The sequence below is a fragment of the Mesoplodon bidens genome, assembly GCF_964165515.1.
Source record: "Mesoplodon bidens genome assembly, contig: HAP1_SCAFFOLD_42, whole genome shotgun sequence".
NCBI classification, from domain to species: domain Eukaryota; kingdom Metazoa; phylum Chordata; class Mammalia; order Artiodactyla; family Ziphiidae; genus Mesoplodon; species Mesoplodon bidens.
This window is the reverse complement of record NW_027671544.1, coordinates 592,551-613,495: the sequence shown is the minus strand read 5'-3', so window position 1 is coordinate 613,495 and position 20,945 is coordinate 592,551.

The window sequence follows — 20,945 nt, the reverse complement described above, 5'->3', positions numbered from 1 at the left end:
TTTTGTGGATCTCCCTTTTGACCTGTGGGAAGTGATACTTCATTTTAGTGCAGATTGGCATTACCCTCTTGCTTGGTTGGTCAAAAAGGGCGTATGGATTTTAACCTGAATATATTTAGGAAAAAACGCATATGCTCTTTTTGGCCAAGGGCACCATTGTCGAAGTTGTGACCCACTTCCTGGGCTTTACAGGTGATTCCAAAGTACCTCTTGAAATCTGTTTCCTGCTATTCTGAACCGCTTTAAAGTCCGCCTCGTTGCCTTCCCTCAACAGATTTTTGGACAATAGTTGTCATTTATTACTCTGACAATTTTTGAATTGCTGTGCCCCTGAGCTCCATTTTTCAACTCATTTTTGGTGAGCTCCACGCAAGTCCAAAATTTTGGTTCAGAACCTATACTTGTTCTCAGTGGGTGCCTGAGACTTTGGTTAATTCTTCTTCATGTCGGGAAATTAGAGTGGCGTGTGACCGCCCAAATGCCTAACAGCTACTCTCTAATTGGATCTCCCTCTTCCCTTTCATCCTCTGCCAAATTGGCAAACTTTGCGAACAAGGAGGGTAAAGGGGCTCTCTCTCGAAGTTGGGAGATTGATAGTAAGGCAGTTGGAATGTCAAACTGGAGCACCAGGAAAGGGACTATTCGTTGAGTTTTAGAAACCTTTCGTATTCACAGTGTGTCCATCCTTTAGGTTTCCCATACATTTTAAAGCTGTACTAATATTCCCTTCAACTTGGAGAGTTGGGACCCATGGAATGGGTGCCATGCATTATTGCTTTAAAGAGTCTGCATTTGCTGACCCAATCTCACCAATCCTATCAGTCCCAAGTGTCCAGCCTTATGCCACATCCAGCTGTCATTGTAGATATGGTTATTCCAGGTTTCATCAGAGACCCTGAAGCAATTGTAAAGAATTTCCCGGTTCTTTTGTTTTGTTTTTGAAATTCTTTTTTATAGTGGGTTTGAGATGATTCTTGCTGCCATGTTTATACCCGTCTAGACACACTTGATTCCTTTACGCAGACATATAAATACATATGTTTTAAGATTCTTACTAGTCAGATATATTCCACTGCGGGAAATATGGAGTTTTGAGTCCCTTTCACAAAGAAAGGTGTAGGTCTTGTCTATTTCATAGTTGGTTTCTGGAACGGTAACTATGCTTATATCAAACGATGATTTTATGCATCACCTCACGTCTCCTTCCCCCTTAAGCAAGCATAAGAGTGTTTTCTAAATGTGAGACTCTGTTCTCTTTCTAACTAAGTTCATGTGTAGCCATGTTTACAGGATCTTCACAAGTGATATCTTATGATAAGTTTCGTTTTCTGTGTGACTTATTTCACTTAGAATCATCGTACCTGAATCTACTCAATTTGCTGCTACTGGTCTTATGACATTGATTTCATGGCTGAGGGATATTCCATCGTACGTAAATACCACAAATTTTTGAACCATTTTTATATTTTCTGGGATATTTAACGTGTACCCAAGTTGAGGTTCTTGTAAGCAGTGCAGCCCTGACTTTGGGGGTGGCTCTGTCTTATTGATTTTCAGTTTTCCCAAGATATATTCCCTAGACTGGAAATGCCTTTGATGCTGTAGCTCTGTTGTTTACTTGTTTTAGGGAACACAATGCACTCCTCCAGTGAGGCAGTTGTCTATTTACATCACACCCTTCTGCATAACAATGCTCCCGGTTCTCCAGGGCCTGTCTTACCTTTCTGGTTTTTACACATTTTGTGGATGTCCCTTTTGATCGGTGGGAAGTGATACTTCTTTGTAGTGAAGATTTGGTTGTGTGCTTGCTTGCTTGGCCAAAAAGGCGTATTCGTTTTCTCCTGAATATATTAAGGAGAAAACAAATACATCCTTTTTGGCCAAGTGCATCATTGTCGAAATTCTGCCCTTCTTCCTGTGCTTTAAAGGCGATTCGAAAGTACCTCTTGAAATCTGTGTCCTGGTTTTCAGCCTCGCTTTCAAATCCGCCTCGTTGCCTTCCCTCAACAGATTTTTGGACGATAGTTGTCCTTTATTACTCTGCCAGTTTGTGAATTGCTGTGTCCCTGAGCTCCATTTTTCAACTCGTTATTTGTGAGCTGAACACAGGTCCAAAATTTTGGTTCCGGACCTATACTGGTTCCCTCTGGGTGCCTGAGACTTTGGTTAATTCTTCTTCCTGCAGGGAAAGTAGAGTGACATGTGCCCATCCAGAAGCCAAACAACTACACTATCATTTGTTCTCCATCTTCACTACCATCCTCTGTCAAATTAGCAACCTGTGTGAACCAGGAGGTTAACGGGGCTGTCTCTCCAAGTTGGGAGAATGATAGTAAAGCAGTTGGAAAGTCAAACCGGAGCACAGGAGAGGGACTATTCGTTGAGTTTTAGAAACCTTTCGTATTCACAGTGTGCCATTTTCTAGATTTCCCGTACATGTTATAGCTGTAGTAATATTCCCTTCAACCTGGAGAGTTGGGACCCATGGAATGGGTGCCATGCATTATTGCTTTAAAGGGTCTGCATTTGCTCACCCAATCTCACCAATCTTCTCAGTCCCAAGTGTCCAGCCTTATGCCATATCCAGCTGTCATTGTAGATAGAGTCATTCCAGGTTGCATCAGAGACCCTGAAGGAATTGTAACGAATTTCCCTGTTTTTTTTTATTTTGTTTTTGAAATTCCTTTTTATAGTGGGTTTGAGCTGATTCTCACTGCCGTGTTTATGCCAGTCTAGACACACTTGATTCCCTTACGCAGACCTATCAATACATAGGTTTTAAGATTCTTACTCTTCAGATATATTCCTCTGCGGGAAATATGGGGTTTTGAGTCCCTTTCACTGAGGAAGGTGTAGGTCTTGTATATTCCATAGTTGGTTTTTGGAACGGTACCTGTGCTTATATCAAACTCTGGTTTTAGGCATCACCCCACCTCTCCTTCCCCCTTAAGCAGGCATAAGAGTTTTTTCTAAATGTGAGACTCTGTTCTCTTTCCTAACTCAGTTCATGTGTAGCCATGTTTACAGGATCTTCATATGTGACATCTTATGATAAGTTTCTTTTTCTGTGTGACTTATTTCCCTTAGAATCATCGTACCTGAATCCACTTATTATGCTGCTACTGGTCTTATGACATTGATTTCATGGCTGAGGGATATTCCATCGTACGTTAGTACCACAATTTTTGAACCATTTTTATATTTCCTGGGATATTTAACATATACCCAAGTTGAGGTTCTTGTAAGCAGTGCAGCTCTGACTTTGGGGGTCGCTCTGTCTTACTGATTTTCTGTTTTCCCAAGGTATATTCCCTAGACTGGAAGTGCCTTTGGCTCTGTAGCTGTGTTATTTACTTGTTTTAGGGAACACAATGCACTCCTTCAGAGAGGCAGTTGGCAATTTACATCCCGCCCATCAGCATAACAAGGCTCCCTGTTCTCCAGGGCCTGCCTTGCCTTTCTGATTTTTACACATTTTGTGGATGTCCCTTTTGAATGGTGGGAAGTGATACTTCTTTGTAGTGCAGATTTGCATTGCCTACTTGCTTGCTTGGCCAAAAAGGGTGTATGCATCTTCACGTGAATATATTCACGTGAAAACCCATACGCTCTTTATGTCCATTTCCATAATTCTCGAAGTTGGTTTGCTTTTCCTGTGTTTAAAGGTGATTCCAATGTACCTCTTGAAATCTGTTTCATGCCATTCTGCCTCATTTTCAATTCCGCCTCGTGGCTTTCCCTCAACAGATATTTGAAAGAGAGTAGTCCTTTTTAACACTGCAGGTTAGTCAATTGCTGTGGCCCTGAGCTCCATTTTCCAACTCGCGTTTTTGTGAGCTGACCACAAATCCACAGTTTTGCTTCAGGACCTATACTTGTTCTGGGGGGGCAGGATGAGACTTTGGTTAATTCCTCTTCGTGACAGGAAATTAGAGTGACATGTGGCTGTCCAAATGCCTACAGCTACTCTCTCATTGGTTCTCTCTCTTCCCTTATATCCTTTGCAAAATTTGCGCACTGTTCGAATCAGGAGGTTATAGGGGCTTACTCTCCAAGTTGGGAGATTGATAGTAAAACAGTTGGAATGTCAAACTGGAGCACAAGGCGAGAAAATAGTAGTAGAATTTTAGAAACCTTTCACCATCAGAGTGTTTTCATTCTCTAAGTACCCATACATGTTATAACTGTAGTGATATTCCTTTCTACCTGTAGAGTTGGGAACCATGCAATGGGTGGCATGCATTATTTCTTTAAAGGGTCTGCATTTTTTGACCCAATCTCACCAGTCCTCTCAGTCCCAAGTGACCAGCCTTATGCCACGTCCAGATGTCATTGTAGATAGGGTCATTCCAGGTTTCATCAGTACCCCTAAAGGAATTGTGTAATAATTTTACTGTTGTTATGTTTTGTTTTGAAATTCCTTTTTATAGTGGGTTTGAGCTGATTCTTACTGCCATGTTTATGTGGTTCTAGACACACTTAGTTCCCTTATGGATACATATCAATACATAGGTTTTAAAATTCTTACTAGTCAGATATATTTCTCTCCGGGCAATAGGGATGTTGAGTTCTGTTCACTGAGGAAGGAGTAGGGCTTGTCTCTTCACTTTTTGGATTATGGAACGGTTCCTGTGCTAATATCAAACTTTTGTTTTGTGCATCTCCCCACCTCTCTTTCCCCTTAAGTAAGCATAAGAGTGTTTTCTAAATCTGAGAATCTGTTCTCTTCCCTAATTCAGTTCATATGTAGCCATGTTTACATTCCCTTCATAAGTGATATCTGTTGTCAGAATGCACCATGGCCCTTGTCATAATAATGCTCCATGACCCCTGTCATCACAATGCTCCATGCCCTGGTTATCACAATGCTCCATGTCCCTTGTCATCACAATTCTCCACGTCCTTATCATCACAATGCTACATGACACTTCTCATCACAATGTTACATACTCTTGTCATCACAATTCTCCATGCACTTGTCATTGCAATGCTCCATGCACTTGTCATCACAATGCTTCATGCCCTTGTCATCACAATGCTCCATGACCCCTCTCATCACAATGCTCCCTGACACCTGTCATCCCAATGCTTCATGCCACTTGTCCTTACAGTGCTCCATGATGCTCGACATTACAATTACCCAAGGTCTTCTCATCACAATGCTCCACGGTTTTGCCATCACCATGCTCCATGCCTTGTCATCTCAAAGCTCAATGTCCCTTGTCCTCACAATTCCCCACGTCCTTGTCATTACAATGCTCCATGGCACTTCACATCACAATGTCATATGCTCTTGTCATCACAATACTCCATGCACTTGTCATCGCGATGCTCCATGACCCCTGTCATAGGAAGCTCCATGCGCTTGTCATCACAATGTTTCACGACATGGACATTAAAATTATCAATGGCCCTTGATATCACAATGCTCCATGCCATTGTCATCACAATGCTCCTTTACATTGTCACAACAATCCTCCATGACACATGGCATCACAATGCTCAATGATATTGTCATTAAACTGGAACATGACATATTTCATCACAATGCTCCCTGACAAATTTCTTCACAATAATCCATGACCTTGTCATCACAGTGCCCCATGCCCTTGTCGTCACAATGTGCCATGCCCACTCTTATCACAATAATCCATGAAACTTGTCAGAACAATGCTCCATGCCACTTTTCATCACAATGCTCCATGAACGCTGTCATCACAATGCACCATGCCCATCATCATAATGCTTCATGCTATTGTCATCACAATGAAATCAAAATGCTCCATGACCTCTGTCATCACAATGCTCCACACCCTTGTGATCATAATGTTGAATAACACTTGTCATCACAATGCCCCATGACGATGGTCATCACAATTATCCACGGTCTTCTCATCACAATGCACCATGATTTTTGTCATCACAATGCTCATTACACTTGTCGGCACAATGCTCCCTGACTATTGCCATCAGTATGCACCTTGAACTCTTTCATGACAAAGTCCCATGCCTTTTATATCACAATGATCCATGCCCTTTTCATCACAATGCTCCAAGACCCCTGTGATCACAATGCTCCTTGCACTTGTCATCACAAATCTCCATGACGCATGTCATCAGAATGCTCCATGGCCTTCTCATCATAATGTTCCATGCCCTTGTCATCACAAAGTTCCAAGACACCTGTAATCACAATGTTCCCCGCACCTTTTCATCAGAATGCTCCATGAGACTTGTCATCACAAGGTTCCATGGTCTTCACATCACAGTGCTCCAGGACGTTGTCATCACAGTGCTCCATTCCCTTGTCATCACAATACTCTATGACTCCTGTCATCAAAATACTCCATGAACATTTTCACCCCAATGCTCCATGACACTTCTCATCACAATGATGCATGCCCATGTCATCCCAATGCTCCATGACACCTGTATTCACAGTGCTCCGTGACGCTTGTCATCACATTGCTCCATGATACCTGTCATCAACATACTCCATGCCTTTGTCAGCAAAATGCTACATGACCTTATCATTACAATGCTCTATGTGCTTGTCATCACCTTACTCCATTACCATTGCCATCACAATCCTTCATGAAATTTGGGATCACATTGTTTCAGGCCCTTGTCATCAAAATGCTCCATGCTCCTTTAAATCAAAATGAGCCACGACCTCTGTCATCACAATGCTCCAATCCCTTGTGATCACAATGTTCCATAACACTTGTCATCACAGCGCTCCATGATGCGTGTCATCACAATACTCCATGCCCTTTTCATCACAATGCTCCATGACATTTGTCATCACAATACTCCATTAAAATTGGCATCTCAATACTACCTAGCATTGTCATCGCAATGGACCATGACATATGTCATCACAATGCTCCCTGACACCTGTCTTCACAATACTCCATGACCTTCTCTTCACAATGATCCATGGCCTTGTCATCACAATGCTCCATGTCCACTGGCATCACAATAATCTATGAAAGTTGTCAGACCAATGCTCCAAACCCCTGTCATCACAATGCTCCTAGCCCTTGTCATCAAAATGCTCCATGACTTGTCATCACAAAGCTCCATGACCCATGACCCATGTATCACAGTGTTCCGTGCCCTCCTCATCTCAGTGCTCCATGCCCACACGCATCACAAAAATCCATGAAATATTTCAGACCAATGCTCCATGCCCTTCTCATCAAAATGCTCCATTACCCCTGTCATAACAATGCTTCATGACCCCTTCCATCACAATGTTACACGGCGTTGTCATCACAAGGCTCCATGACACTTGTCATCACAATGCTCAAGACCCGTATATTCACAATGCTCCATGCCCTCGTCATCACAAAGCTGCATGACGCATGTCATCAGAATGCTCCATGGCCTTCTCATCACCATGATCCATGCCCTTGTCATCACAATGCTCCAAGAACCCTGTAATCACAATGCCCCATGCCCATTTTCAACAGAATGCTCCATGAGATTTCTCTTCAAAAGTCTGCATGGTCTTCTCATCACAATGCTCCAGGACCTTGTCATCACCATGCTCCATTCCCTTGTCATCACAATGCTCCATGACCACTGTCATCAAAATACTCCATGAACATATTCAGCCAAATGCTCCATGACCTAATCATCACAATGCTCCATGAGCAATATCATCCCTATTCTCCATGACCACTCTCATCACAACAATCCATGACACCTGACAACACAATGATCCGGGACCCTTGTAATCACAATGCACCATTCCCTAGTCATCACAATGCTCCATGACCCCTGTCATCACAATACTCCATGAATATTTTCAGCCCAATGCCTCATGACCCCTGCCATCACAATTTTCAACGGCCTTGTCATCACAAAGCTCCATGACACTTGTCATCACTGTGCTCAAGACACCTGTAATAACAATGCTCCATGCCCTTGTCATCCCATTGCTCCATGACCCCTGTATTCACAATGATTCATGACGCTTGTCATCACAGTGCTCCATGACACCTGTCATCACAATGTTCCCTGCCATTCACATCAAAATGCACCACACACTTCTCATCAAAATGCTCCATGACCATTGTCATCACAAAGATCCATGACCCTGGGCATCACAGTGCTCCATGTCATTGTCATCACAATGCTCCATGAACGCTCTCATCACATTGCTTCATGTTCTTGTCATCACAAAGCCCCATGACACATGTCATCAGAATGCTCCATGGCCTTCTCATCACAAGGATCCATGTCCTTTCTATCACAATACTCCATTACACCTGTCATAACAATGCTCCATACCCCTGCCATCACGATGTTCCATGGCCTTTTCATCACAAGGCTCCATGACCCTTCTCATCACAATGCTCCAAGACGCCTGTAATCACAATACACCATGCCCCTTTTCAATTCAATGATTCATGAAACCTGTCATCACAATGCACCATGCCCATCATCATAATGCTTCATTGCTATTGTCATCACAATGAAATCAAAATGCTCCATGACCTCTGTCATAACAATGCTCCAAACCCTTCTGATCACAATATTCCATAAATCTTGTCATCATAATGCCCCATGACGCTCCTCATCAAAATTATCCATGGTCTTCTCATCACAATGCTCCATGACCTCTGTCATCACATTGCTAAATACACTTGTCATCAAAACGTTCCCTGAAACTTGTAGTCTGTATGCTCCTTGAACCCTGTCATCACACGGCTCCATGCCTTTTTCATCACAAAGATCCATGCCCTTTTCATGACAATGCTCCAAGACCGCTGTAATCACAATGCTCCATGACCTTGTCATCACAAAGCTCAATGACGCATGTCATCAGAATGCTCCCTGGCCTTCTCCTCACAATGCTCCATGCCCTTTCCATCACAATTTTCCAAAAACCTTGTTATCACAATGCTCCATGACCCTTTTCATCAGTATGCTCCATGAGATTTTTCATCACAAGGCTCCATGCTTTTCTCATCACAAGGCTCCAGGACCTTGTCCTCACAATGCTTCACGACCTTGTCATGAACATTCTCAATGGCCCTTGTCATCATAATGCTCCAAGCCCTAGTCATCACAATGCCCCATTATATTTGTCATGACAATCCTCCTTTACATTTGGCATCACAATGCCCCCTGTCATTGTCATCGCAATGAACCATGACATATGTCATCGCAATGCTCCCTGACACTTTTCTTCACAATACTCCATGACCTTCTCATCCAAATGCTCCATGCCCTTGTCATCACAATGCACCATGCCAACTGTCATAACAATAATCTATGAAATTTTTCAAACCAATGCTCCATGGTCTGTCATCACAGTGCTCCATGCCCTTGTCATCACAATGTTCCATGTCCCCTGTCATCACAATGCTCCGTGACTCCAGTCATCACAATGCTTCATAACGTTTTTCATCACAATGGTCCATGCCCGCATCATAACAAGTCTCTGAGACCTTTGTAACCACAGTGCTCCATGAACATTTCATCACAATGCTACGTGACCCTTGTCATCACAATGCTCCATGCCTTTGTCAGAACAATGCTCCATTACCATTGTCATCACAGTGTACCACGCACTTTTCATCACAACCTTCCACAACCTTTTCATCATTAGGCTCCATAAACCTTGTATTCAGAGTGCTCCATGCACATCTCATTAAAATGCACTCTCACCAGAGATATCACAGTTTTCCATCACTAGTCATCATAATACTCGCTCATCCCTGTAATCAAAATGTTCCATGACACCTGTCATCACAATGCTACATCCCCTTGTCATCACAATGTTCCAAAAATCCTATAATCACAATGCTCCATGACACTTTTCATCAGAATGCTCCATGAGACTTGTCATCACAAGTCTACATGGTCATCAATCAAAATGCTCCAGGACCTTGTCATCACCATGCTCCATTCCCTTGTCATCACAATGCTCCATGACCACTGTCAACACAATACTCCATGAACATTTTCAGCCCAATGCTCCATGACCTTCTCATCACAATGTTCCATGCCCAATATCATCACAATGCTCCATGACCACTGTCATCACAACAATCCATGACACCTGACAACACAATGATCCAGAACTCTTGTCATCACAATGCTCCATTCCCTATTCATCACAATGCTCCATGACCCCTGTCATCACAATACTCCTTGAATATTTTCAGCCTAATGCTCCATGACCCTTGTCATCACAATGATCCATGCCCTTGTCATCCCAATGCACCATGACCCTTCTATTCACAATGTTCCATGACGTTTGTCATCACAGTGCTCCATGACACCTGTCATCACAATGCTCCATGCCTTTGTCAGCAAAATGCTACATGACCTTGTCATTACAATGCTCTATGTGCTTGTCATCACAATACTCCATTACCATTGTCATCACAATCCTCCATGAACCTTGGGATCATATCGCTTCATGCCCTTGTCATCACAATGCTCCATGCTCCTTGAAATCAAAATGATCCATGACCTCTGTCATCACAATGCTCCAAACCCTTGTGATCACATTGTTACATAACACTTGTCATCAAAACGCTCCATGATGCCTATCATCACAATACTCCATGCCATTTTCATCACAATGCTCCATGTCATTATCATCAAAATTCTCCACAAGCTTTTCATCAGTATGCTCCATGACCCTTGTCATCACATTTCTCCATGCACTTTTCAGCACAATGCTCCCTGACCCTTGTCATCACAATGCTCCAAGCCATTGTCATCACAATTCTCCATGTTCTTGTTATCACAATGCTCCATGACTCCTGTCATCACAATGCTCCGTGACTCCAGTCATCACAATGATTCATGACCTTTGCCTTCGCAATGGTCAATGCCCTTGTCATCAACAGTCTCTGTGACATTTTTAACCACAATGCTCCATGAACTTTTCATCACAATGCTCTTTGACCCTTGTCATCACAATGCTCTATGCCTTTCTCAGCACAATGCTCCATGACCCTTGTCATCACAATGGTCCATGTGCTTGTCAGGACAATGCTCCATGACACATGTCATCAAAATGCACCATGCTCTTGTCATCACAGTGCTCCACAATCTTGTCATCACAATGCTCCAAAAAACTTGTCATCACAATTCTCCATGCACGTCTCATCAAAATGCTCTCTCACAACTGATATCACAATGTTACATCACTATTCGTCACAATACTCCCTCACCCCTGTCATCATAATGTTCCATGACTCCTGTCATCACAATGCTACATGCACTTTTCATCACAATGTTCGATGACCACAGACATCACAATGATCCATAACCCCTGTCATCACAATGCTCCCTGCCCTACTCACCACAATGAACAACGCCTTTGTCATCAAAATGCTGAATGTCGTTTGTCATCACAAAGATCCATGACACTTGGCATCACAATGCTCCAAGTCATTGTTATCACAGTGCTCCAAGAATGCTCTCATCACATTGCTCCATGCCCTGGTCATCACAAAGCTCCATGACACATGTCATCAGAATTTTCCATGGCCTTCTCATCACAATGCTCCATACCCTTGCCAACAAAATGCTCCATTACCACTGTCATAACAATGCTCCATGACACCTGCCATCACGAGGTACCACGGCCTTGTCATGACAAGGCTCAGTGACCCTTGTCAGCACAATGCTCCAAGACACCTGTCATCAAAATGCTCCATGCCCTTTTCATAACAAAGCTCCATGACTCATGTCATCAGATGGTTCCTTGTCCATCTCATCACAATGCTCCATGCACTTGTCAGCACAATGCTCCCTGACCCTTGTCATCACAATGCTCCAAGCCATTGTCATCACAATGATCCATTACCTTTGCCTTCAGAATCCTCCATGACATTTGGCATCACAATGATTCATGCCATTGTCATCACAATGTGCCATTACATATATCATCACAATGCTCCCTGACATATGTCTTCACAATACTGCATGACCTGGACATCAAAATGCTCCATGCCCTTGTCATTACAATCCTGCATGACTCATGTATCATAGTGTTCCGTACCCTTTTCATCACAATGCTCCATGCCCACTCTCATTACAATAATCCATGAAACATTTCAGACCAATGTTCCATGCCCTTCTCATCAGAATGCTCCATTACCTCTGTCATAACAATGCACCATGTCCCCTGCCATCACAGTGTTCCAAGGCCTAGTCATCACAAAGTTCCATGACACATGTCATCAGAATATTCAATGGCTTTCTCATCACAATGATCCATACACATGTCATCACAATGCTCCAAGACCCCTGTAATCACAATGTTCCATGCCCCTTGTCATCAGTATGCTCCATGAGACTTGTCATCACAAGGCTCCATGGTTTTCTCATCGCAATGCTCCAGGACATTGTCATCACAATGCTTCACGACCTTGTCATGAAAATTCTCAATGGCCCTTGTCATCATAATGCTCCAAGCCCTAGTCATTACAATGCTCCATTATATTTGTCATCACAATCCTCCATTATATTTGGCATCACAATGCTCCATGTCATTGTCATCGCAATGGACCATGACATATATCATCACAATGCTCCCTGACACCTTTCTTCACAATACTCCATGACCTTCTCATCACAGTGCTCCATGCGCTTGTCATCACAATGCACCATGCCGACTGTCATCACAATAATCTATGAAACTTGTCAGAACAATGCTCCAAGCCCCTGTCATCACAATGCTCCATGCCCTTGTCATCACAAAGCTCCATGACGCATGTCATCAGAATGTTCCATGGACTTCTCATCACAATGCTCCTTGACCTTGTCATCACAATGCTCCAAGAACCCTGTAATCACAATGCTCCATTCCCCTTTTCATCTCAATGCTCCATGAACCGTGTCATCACAATGCACCATGCCCATCATCAAAATGCTTCAGGCTGTTGTCATCACAATGAAATCAAAATGCTCAATGACCTCTGCCTTCATAATGCTCCAAACTCTTGTGATCACAAGGTTCCATAACACTTATCATCACAAAACCCCTGACGCTCATCATCACGATTATCCTTGGTCTTCTCATCACAATGCTCCATGAAATTTTTCATCACAGTGCTCAATACACTTGTCATCACAATGTTCCCAACACTTGTTGTCTGTATGCTCCTTGAACCCTTTCATGGAAAGGTTCCATGCCTTTTTCATCACAATGATACATGCCCTTTTCAGCACAAAGCTCCAAGTCCCGTTTAATCACAATATTCCATGCCCTTGTCATCACAAAGCTCCATGACGCCTGTCTGCAGAGTGCTCCATTGCCTTTTCCTCACAATGCTCCAAGCCCTTGTTTTCACCATGCTCCAAGACCCCTGTAATCACAATGCTCCATGCCCCTTTTCATCAGAATGCTCCATGAGACTTGTCATCACAAGTCTCCATGTTCTTCTCATCACAATGCTCCAGGACCTTGTCATCACTATGCTCCATTCCCTTGTCATTACAATGCTCCATGACCCCTGTCTTCACAATACTCCATGAACATTTGCAGCCCAATGTTCCATAACTTTCTCATCACAATGCTCCATGACCAATATCATCACAATGCTCCATGACCACTGTCATCACAAAACTCCATGACACCTGACAACACAATGATCCGAGACTCTTGTCATCACAATGTTCATTTCCCTAGACATCACAATGCTCCATGACTCCTCTCATCACAATACTACATGAACATTTTCAGCCCTATGCTCCATGACACTTGTCATCACAATGATCCATGAACCCTGTAATCACAATGCTCCGTGATGCTTGTCATCACAGTGCTCCATGACCCCTGTCATCACAATGCTCCATGCCTTTGTCAGCAAAATGCTACATGACCTTGTCATTACAATGCTCTATGTGCTTGTCATCACAATATTCCATTACCATTGTCATCACAATCCTCCACGAACCGTGGGATCACATGGTTTCATGTCCTAGACATCACAATGCTCCATGCTCCTTGAAATCAAAATGATCCATGACCTGTGTCATCACAATGCTCCAAACCCTTGTGATCACAATGTTCCATAACACTTGTCATCACCACGATCCATGATGCCTATCATCACAATACTCCATGCCCTTTTCATCACAATGCTCCATGAACTTTGTCATCCCAATTCTTAATACACTTGTCATCACAATGCTCCCTGACACTTGTCAGAATGCTCCTTGAATCATGTCACGAAAAGGCTCCATGCCTTTTTCATCACAATGCCCCATGCCGTTTTCATCACAATGCTCCATGCCATTGTCATCAAAATACTCCACAAGCTTGTCATCAGAATGCTCCCTGACCCTTGTCATCACAAGGCTCCAAGCCATTGTCATCACAATGCTCCATTACCTTTGTCATCAGAATCCTCCATGACAGTTGGCATCACAGTGATCCATGCCATTGTCATCACAATGGGTTATTACATATGTCATCACAATGCTCCCTGACACGTGTCTTCACAATAACGCATGACCTGGTCATCACAATGCTCCATGCCCTTGTCAACACAATGTGCCATTCCAAATGTCATCGCAATAATCCATGACACATTTTAGACCAAAGTTACAGGCCCTTGTCATCACAATGCTCCATGCCATTGTTATCAAAATGCTCCATGACCCCAGTCATCACAATGCTCCGTGACTCCAGTAATCACAATGCTCCATGACCTTTGTCATAACAATGGTCCATGCCCTCATCATCAACAGTCTCTGTGACCATTTTAAGCACAATACTCCATGAACTTTTCATCACAATGCTTTTTGACCCGTGTCATCACAATGCTCTAGGTCTTTCTAAGCACAATGCTCCATTACACTTGTCATCACAATGCTCCATGTGCTGTTCAGGATAATGCTCCAAGACACATGTCATCACAATGCACCATGCGCTTGTCATCACAGTGCTCCACAATCTTGTCATCACAATGCTCCATAAACCTTGTCATGAAAATGCTCCATGCTCTTCTCAACTAAATGCTGTCTCACCACTGATATCACAATGTTACATCACTATTCGTCACATTGCTCCCCCACCCCTGTCATCACAATGTTCGTTGACTCCTGTCATCACAATGCTACATGCACTTATCATCACAATGTTTGATGACACCTTACATCACAATGATCCATAACCACTGTCATCAAAATGCTTTATGCCATTTTTCATCAAATTGCTCCATGAACCTGTCATCACAATGCTCCCAGACCTACTCAACACAATGCACAACGCCCTTGAAATCAAAATGCTCCATGACCTTTGTCATCACAAAGATCCATGACCCTTGGCATCACAATGCTCCATGACATTGTCATCACAATGTTCCATGAACGCTCTCATCACATTGCTCCATGCCCTTGTCATCACAAAGCTCCATGACACATGTCATCAGAATGCTCCATGGCCTTCTCATCACAATGCTTCATGCCCTTGCCATCAGAATGATGCATTACCCCTGTCATAACAATGCTCCATGAACCCTGCCATCACGATGTTCCATGGCCTTGTAATCACAAGGCTCCATGACCGTTCTCATCACAATGCTCCAAGACCCCTGTAATCACAATGCTCCATGCCCCATTTCATCTCAATGATCCATGAACCCTGTCATCACAATGCACCATGCCCATCATCATAATGCTTCATGCTATTGTCATCACAATGAAATCCAAATATTCCATGACCTCTGTCATAACAATGCTCCAAACCCTTGTGATCACAATATTCCATAACACTTTTCATCACAATGCCGCATAACGCTCGTCATCACAAGTCTCCATGGTCTTATCATCACAATGCTCCATGACTTTTGTCATCACAATGCTCAATACACTTGTTATCAAAATGCACCCTGACACTTGTTGTCTGTATGCTCCTTGAACATTGTCATGAAAAGGCTCTATGACATTTTCCTCACAATGTTCCATGCCCTATTCATCACAGTGCTCCAAGACACCTGTAAACACAATGCTCCATGCCCTTGTTGTCACAAAGCTCTATGACGCATGCCATTAGAATACTCCTTGGCCTTCTCCTCGCAATGCTCCATGCCCTTGTCATCACAGTGTTCCAAGACCCCTGTAATCACAATGCTCCATGCCTCTTTTCATCAGTATGCTCCATGAGACTTGTCATCACAAGGCTCCATGTATTTTTCATCACAGTGCTTCACGACCTTGTCATGAAAATTCTCAATGGCCCTTGTCATCATAATGCTCCAAGCCCTAGTCATCACAGTGATCCATTATATTTGTCATCACAATCCTCCATTTCATTTGGCATCACAATGCTCCCTGCCATTGTCATTGCAATGCACCATGACATATGTCACCACAATGCTCTGTGACTCCAGGCTTCACAATGCTTCATAACATTTGTCATCACAATGCTCCATGCCTTTGTCAGAAAAATGCTCCATGACCCTTGTCATCACAATGTGCCCCGTGCTTTTCATCACAACGGTCCATAAATTTATCATCGCAATGCTTCCTAAACTTTGTAATCACAATGCTCCTTGCCCTTCTCATCACAATGCTCCTTTACTCCTCTCATAACAATGCTACATGACCCCGGCCATCAAAATGTTCCATGGCCTTGTCATCACAAGACTCGATGACACTTGTCATCACAATGCTCCAAGAACCCTGTAATCAAAATGCTCCATGCCCTTGTCATCACAAAGCTCCATGACACATGTCATCAGAATGTTCCATGGCCTTCTCATCAAAATGCTCCATGCCCTTGTCATCACAGTGATCCAAGACCCATGTAATCACAATGCTTCATGCCCTTTTTATCAGTATGAGCCATGAGATTTGTCACCACAAGGCTCCACGGTTTTTTCATCACAATGCTCGAGGACCTTGTCATCACAATGCTCCATGACACCTGTCATCATAATGCGCCGTGACTCCAGGCATCACAATGCTTCATAACATTTGTCATCACAATGGTCCATGCCCACGTCATCACAAGGCTCTGTGACCTTTGTAAGCACAATGCTCCATGAAATTTCCATCACATTGCTCCGTGACACTTGTCATCACAAGGCTCCATGCCTTTGTCACCAAAATGCTCCATGACCCTTGTCTTCACAATGTGCCAAACGCTTTTCATCACAACAGTCCACAAATTTGTCATGGCAATGCTACAAAAACCTTGTAATCACAATGATCCATGCCCTTCTTATCACAATGCTCCATTACCCCTGTCATAACAATGCTCCATGACACTTGCCATCACAATGTTCCACGGCCTTGTCATCACAAGGCTCCATGACCCTTGTCATCACAGTGCTCCAAGACCCCTGTAATCACACTGCTGAATGCCCTTGTCATAACAAAGCTACATGACACATGTCAACAGAATGTTCCAAGGCCTTCTCATCAAAATGCTCCATGCCCTTTTTATCACAGTGTTCCAAGACCCCTGTAATCACAATGCTCCATGCCCCTTTTAATCTCAATGCTCCATGAACCCTGTCATCACAATGCATCATGCCCATCATCATAATTCTTCCAGCTATTGTCAGTGAAATGAAATCAAAACTCTCCATGATCTCTCTCATCACAATGCTCCATGACCCCTGTCATCACAATATTCCATGAACATTTTCAGCCCAATGCTCCATGACACTTGTCATCAAAATCATCCATGCCCTTGTCATCCCGAAGCTCCATGACCCCTGTATTCACAATGCTCCGTGATGCTTGTCATCACAGTGCTCCATGACACCTGTCATCACAATGCTCCATGCCTTTGTCAGCAAAATGCTACATGACCTTGTCATTACAATGCTCTATGTGCTTGTCATCACAATACTCAATTACCATTGTCATCACAATCCTCCATGAACCTTGGGATCACATTGCTTCATTCCCTTGTCATCGCAATGCTCCATGCTCCTTGAAATCAAAATGATCCATGACCTCTGTCATCACAATGCCCCAAACACTTGTGATCACAAAGTTCCATAACACTTGTCATCACAATGCTCCATGATGCCTGTCATCACAATACTCCATGTCCTTTTCATCACAGTGCCCCATGACCTTTGTCATCACAATCCTCAATACACTTGTCATCACAATGCTCCCTGACACTTGTCATCAGAATGCTCCTTGAACCCTGTCACGAAAAGGCTCCATGCCCTTTTCATCACAATGCCCCATGCCGTTTCCATCACAATGCTCTATACCATTGTCATCAAAATGCACCACAAGATTGTCATCGGAATGCTCCATGACCCTTGTCATCACAATTCTCCATGCACTTGTCAGTACAATGCTCCCTGACCCTTGTCATCACAATGCCACAAGCCATTGTCATTCAAATGCTCCATTACCTTTGTCATCCGATTCCTCCATGACACTTGGCATCCCAATGCTCCTTGAAATTCTCATCACAATGGGCCATTACATATGTCATCACAATGCTCCCTGAAACCTGACTTCACAATATTGCATGACCTGGTCATCACAATGCTCCATAACCCCGGCCATCACAATGTTCCATGGCCTCGTCATCACAAGACTCCATGACACTTGTCATCACAATGCTCCAAGACCCCTGTAATCACAATGCTCCATGCCCTTGTCATCACAAAGCACCATGACACATGTCATCAGAATGTTCCAGGGTCTTCTCAACAAAATATTCCATGCCCTTGTCATCACCGAGCTACAACACCCCTGTAATTACAGTGCTCCATGACCCTTTTCATCAGTATGCTCTATGAGATTTGTCATCACAAGGCTCCATGTTTTCCTGATCACAACGCTCCATAATATTTTCATCACAATGCTTCACGACCTTGTCATGAAAATTCTCAATGGCCCTTGTCATCATAATGCTCCAAGCCCTAGTCATGACAATGCTCCATTATATTTGTCATCACAATCCTCCATTACATTTGGCATCATCGTGCTCCCTGCCATTGTCATCACAATGGACCATGACATATGTCATCACAATGCTCCCTGACACCTGTTTCACAATACTGCATGACCTGGTTATCACAATGCTCCATGCACTTGTCATCAAATTCCGCCATTCCAACTGTCATCACAATAATCCATGAAAGATTTCAGACCAATTCTCCATGCCCTTTTCATCACAATGTGCCATTCCAACTGTCATCGCAATAATCCATGAAACTTATTAGACCAATGCTCCATGCCCTTTTCATCACAATGCTCCATGCCCGTGTTATCAACATGCTCCATGACCCCTGTCATCACAATTTTCCGTAACTCCAGTCATCACAATTCTTCATGAACTTTGTCATCACAATTTTCCATGCCCTCGTCATCAACAGTCTCTCTGACAATTTTGACCACAATGCTCCATGAACTTTTCATCACAATGCTCTTTGACCCTTGTCATCACAATGCTCTATGCCTTTCTCAGCACAGTGCTCCATGACACTTGTCATCACAATGCTCCATGCGCTTGTCAGCAGAGTGCTCCATGACACATGTCATCACAATGCACCATGCGCTTGTCATCAAAGTGCTCCACAATCTTGTCATCACAATGCTCCATAAACGTGGTCATCACAATGCTCCATGCATTTCTCATCAAAATGCTCTCTCACCACTGATATCAGAATATAACATCACTATTCATCACAATACTCCCTCACTCCTGTCATCATAATGTTCCAAGACTCCTGTCATCACAATGGTACATGCAATTATCATCACAATGTTCGATGACCCCAGACATCACAATGTTCCATAATCCCGTCATCAAAATATTGCATGACCTTTTTTTTCAAATTGCTCCATGACACTGTCATCACAATGCTCCCTGCCCTTCTCATCACAATGCACAACGCCCTTGTCATCAAAATGCTCCATGACTTTTGTCATCACAAATATCCATGACCCTTGGCATCACAATGCTCCTTGTCATTGTCATCACAGTGCTCCATGAACGCTCTCATCACATTGCTTCATGCCCTTGTCATCACAAAGCTCCATGACACATGTCATCAGAATGCTCCATGGCTTTCTCATCACAATGCTCCATGCCCTTGCCATCACAATGCTCCATTACACCTGTCATAACAATGCTCCATGACCCCTGCCATCACGATGTTCCTTGGCCTTGTCATCACAAGGCTCCATGACAGTTGTCATCACAATGCTCCAAGACCCCTGTAATCACAGTGCTCAATGCCCCTTTTCATCTCAATGATCCATGAACCCTGTCATCACAATGCACCATGCCCATCATCATAGTGCTTCATGCTATTGTCATCGCAATGAAATCAAAATGCTCCATGAACTCTGTCATAAAAATGCTGGAAACCCTTGTGATCAAAATATTCCATAAGAGTTGTCAGCACAATGCCCCTTAACACTCATCATCACAATTATCCATGGTTTTCTTATCACAATGCTCCAGGAAATCATCATCACAATGCTTCACGACATTGTCATGTAAATTCTCAAAGGCCCTTGTCATCATAATGTTCCAAGCCCTAGTCATCACAATGCTCCATTATATTTGTCATCACAATCCTCCATTACATGTGGCATCACAATACTCCTTGCCATTTTCATTGCAATGGACCATGACATATGACATCACAGTGCTCCCTGACACCTTTCTTCAAAATACTCCCTGAACTTCTCATCACAATGCCCCATGCATTTGTCATCCCAATGCTCCATGCCCTTGTCATCCCAATGCTCCATGCCCTTGTCATCACAATGCTCCATGACACATGTCATCAGAATGTTCCATGGCCTTCTCAACAAAATGCTCCATGCCTTTCTCATCACTATGCTCCATTTTCTTTGTCATTCGATTCCTCCATGACACTTGGCATCACAATGCTCCATGCAATTGTCATCACAATGGGCCATTGCATATGTCATCACAATGCTCCCTGACACCTGTCTTCACAATACTGCAT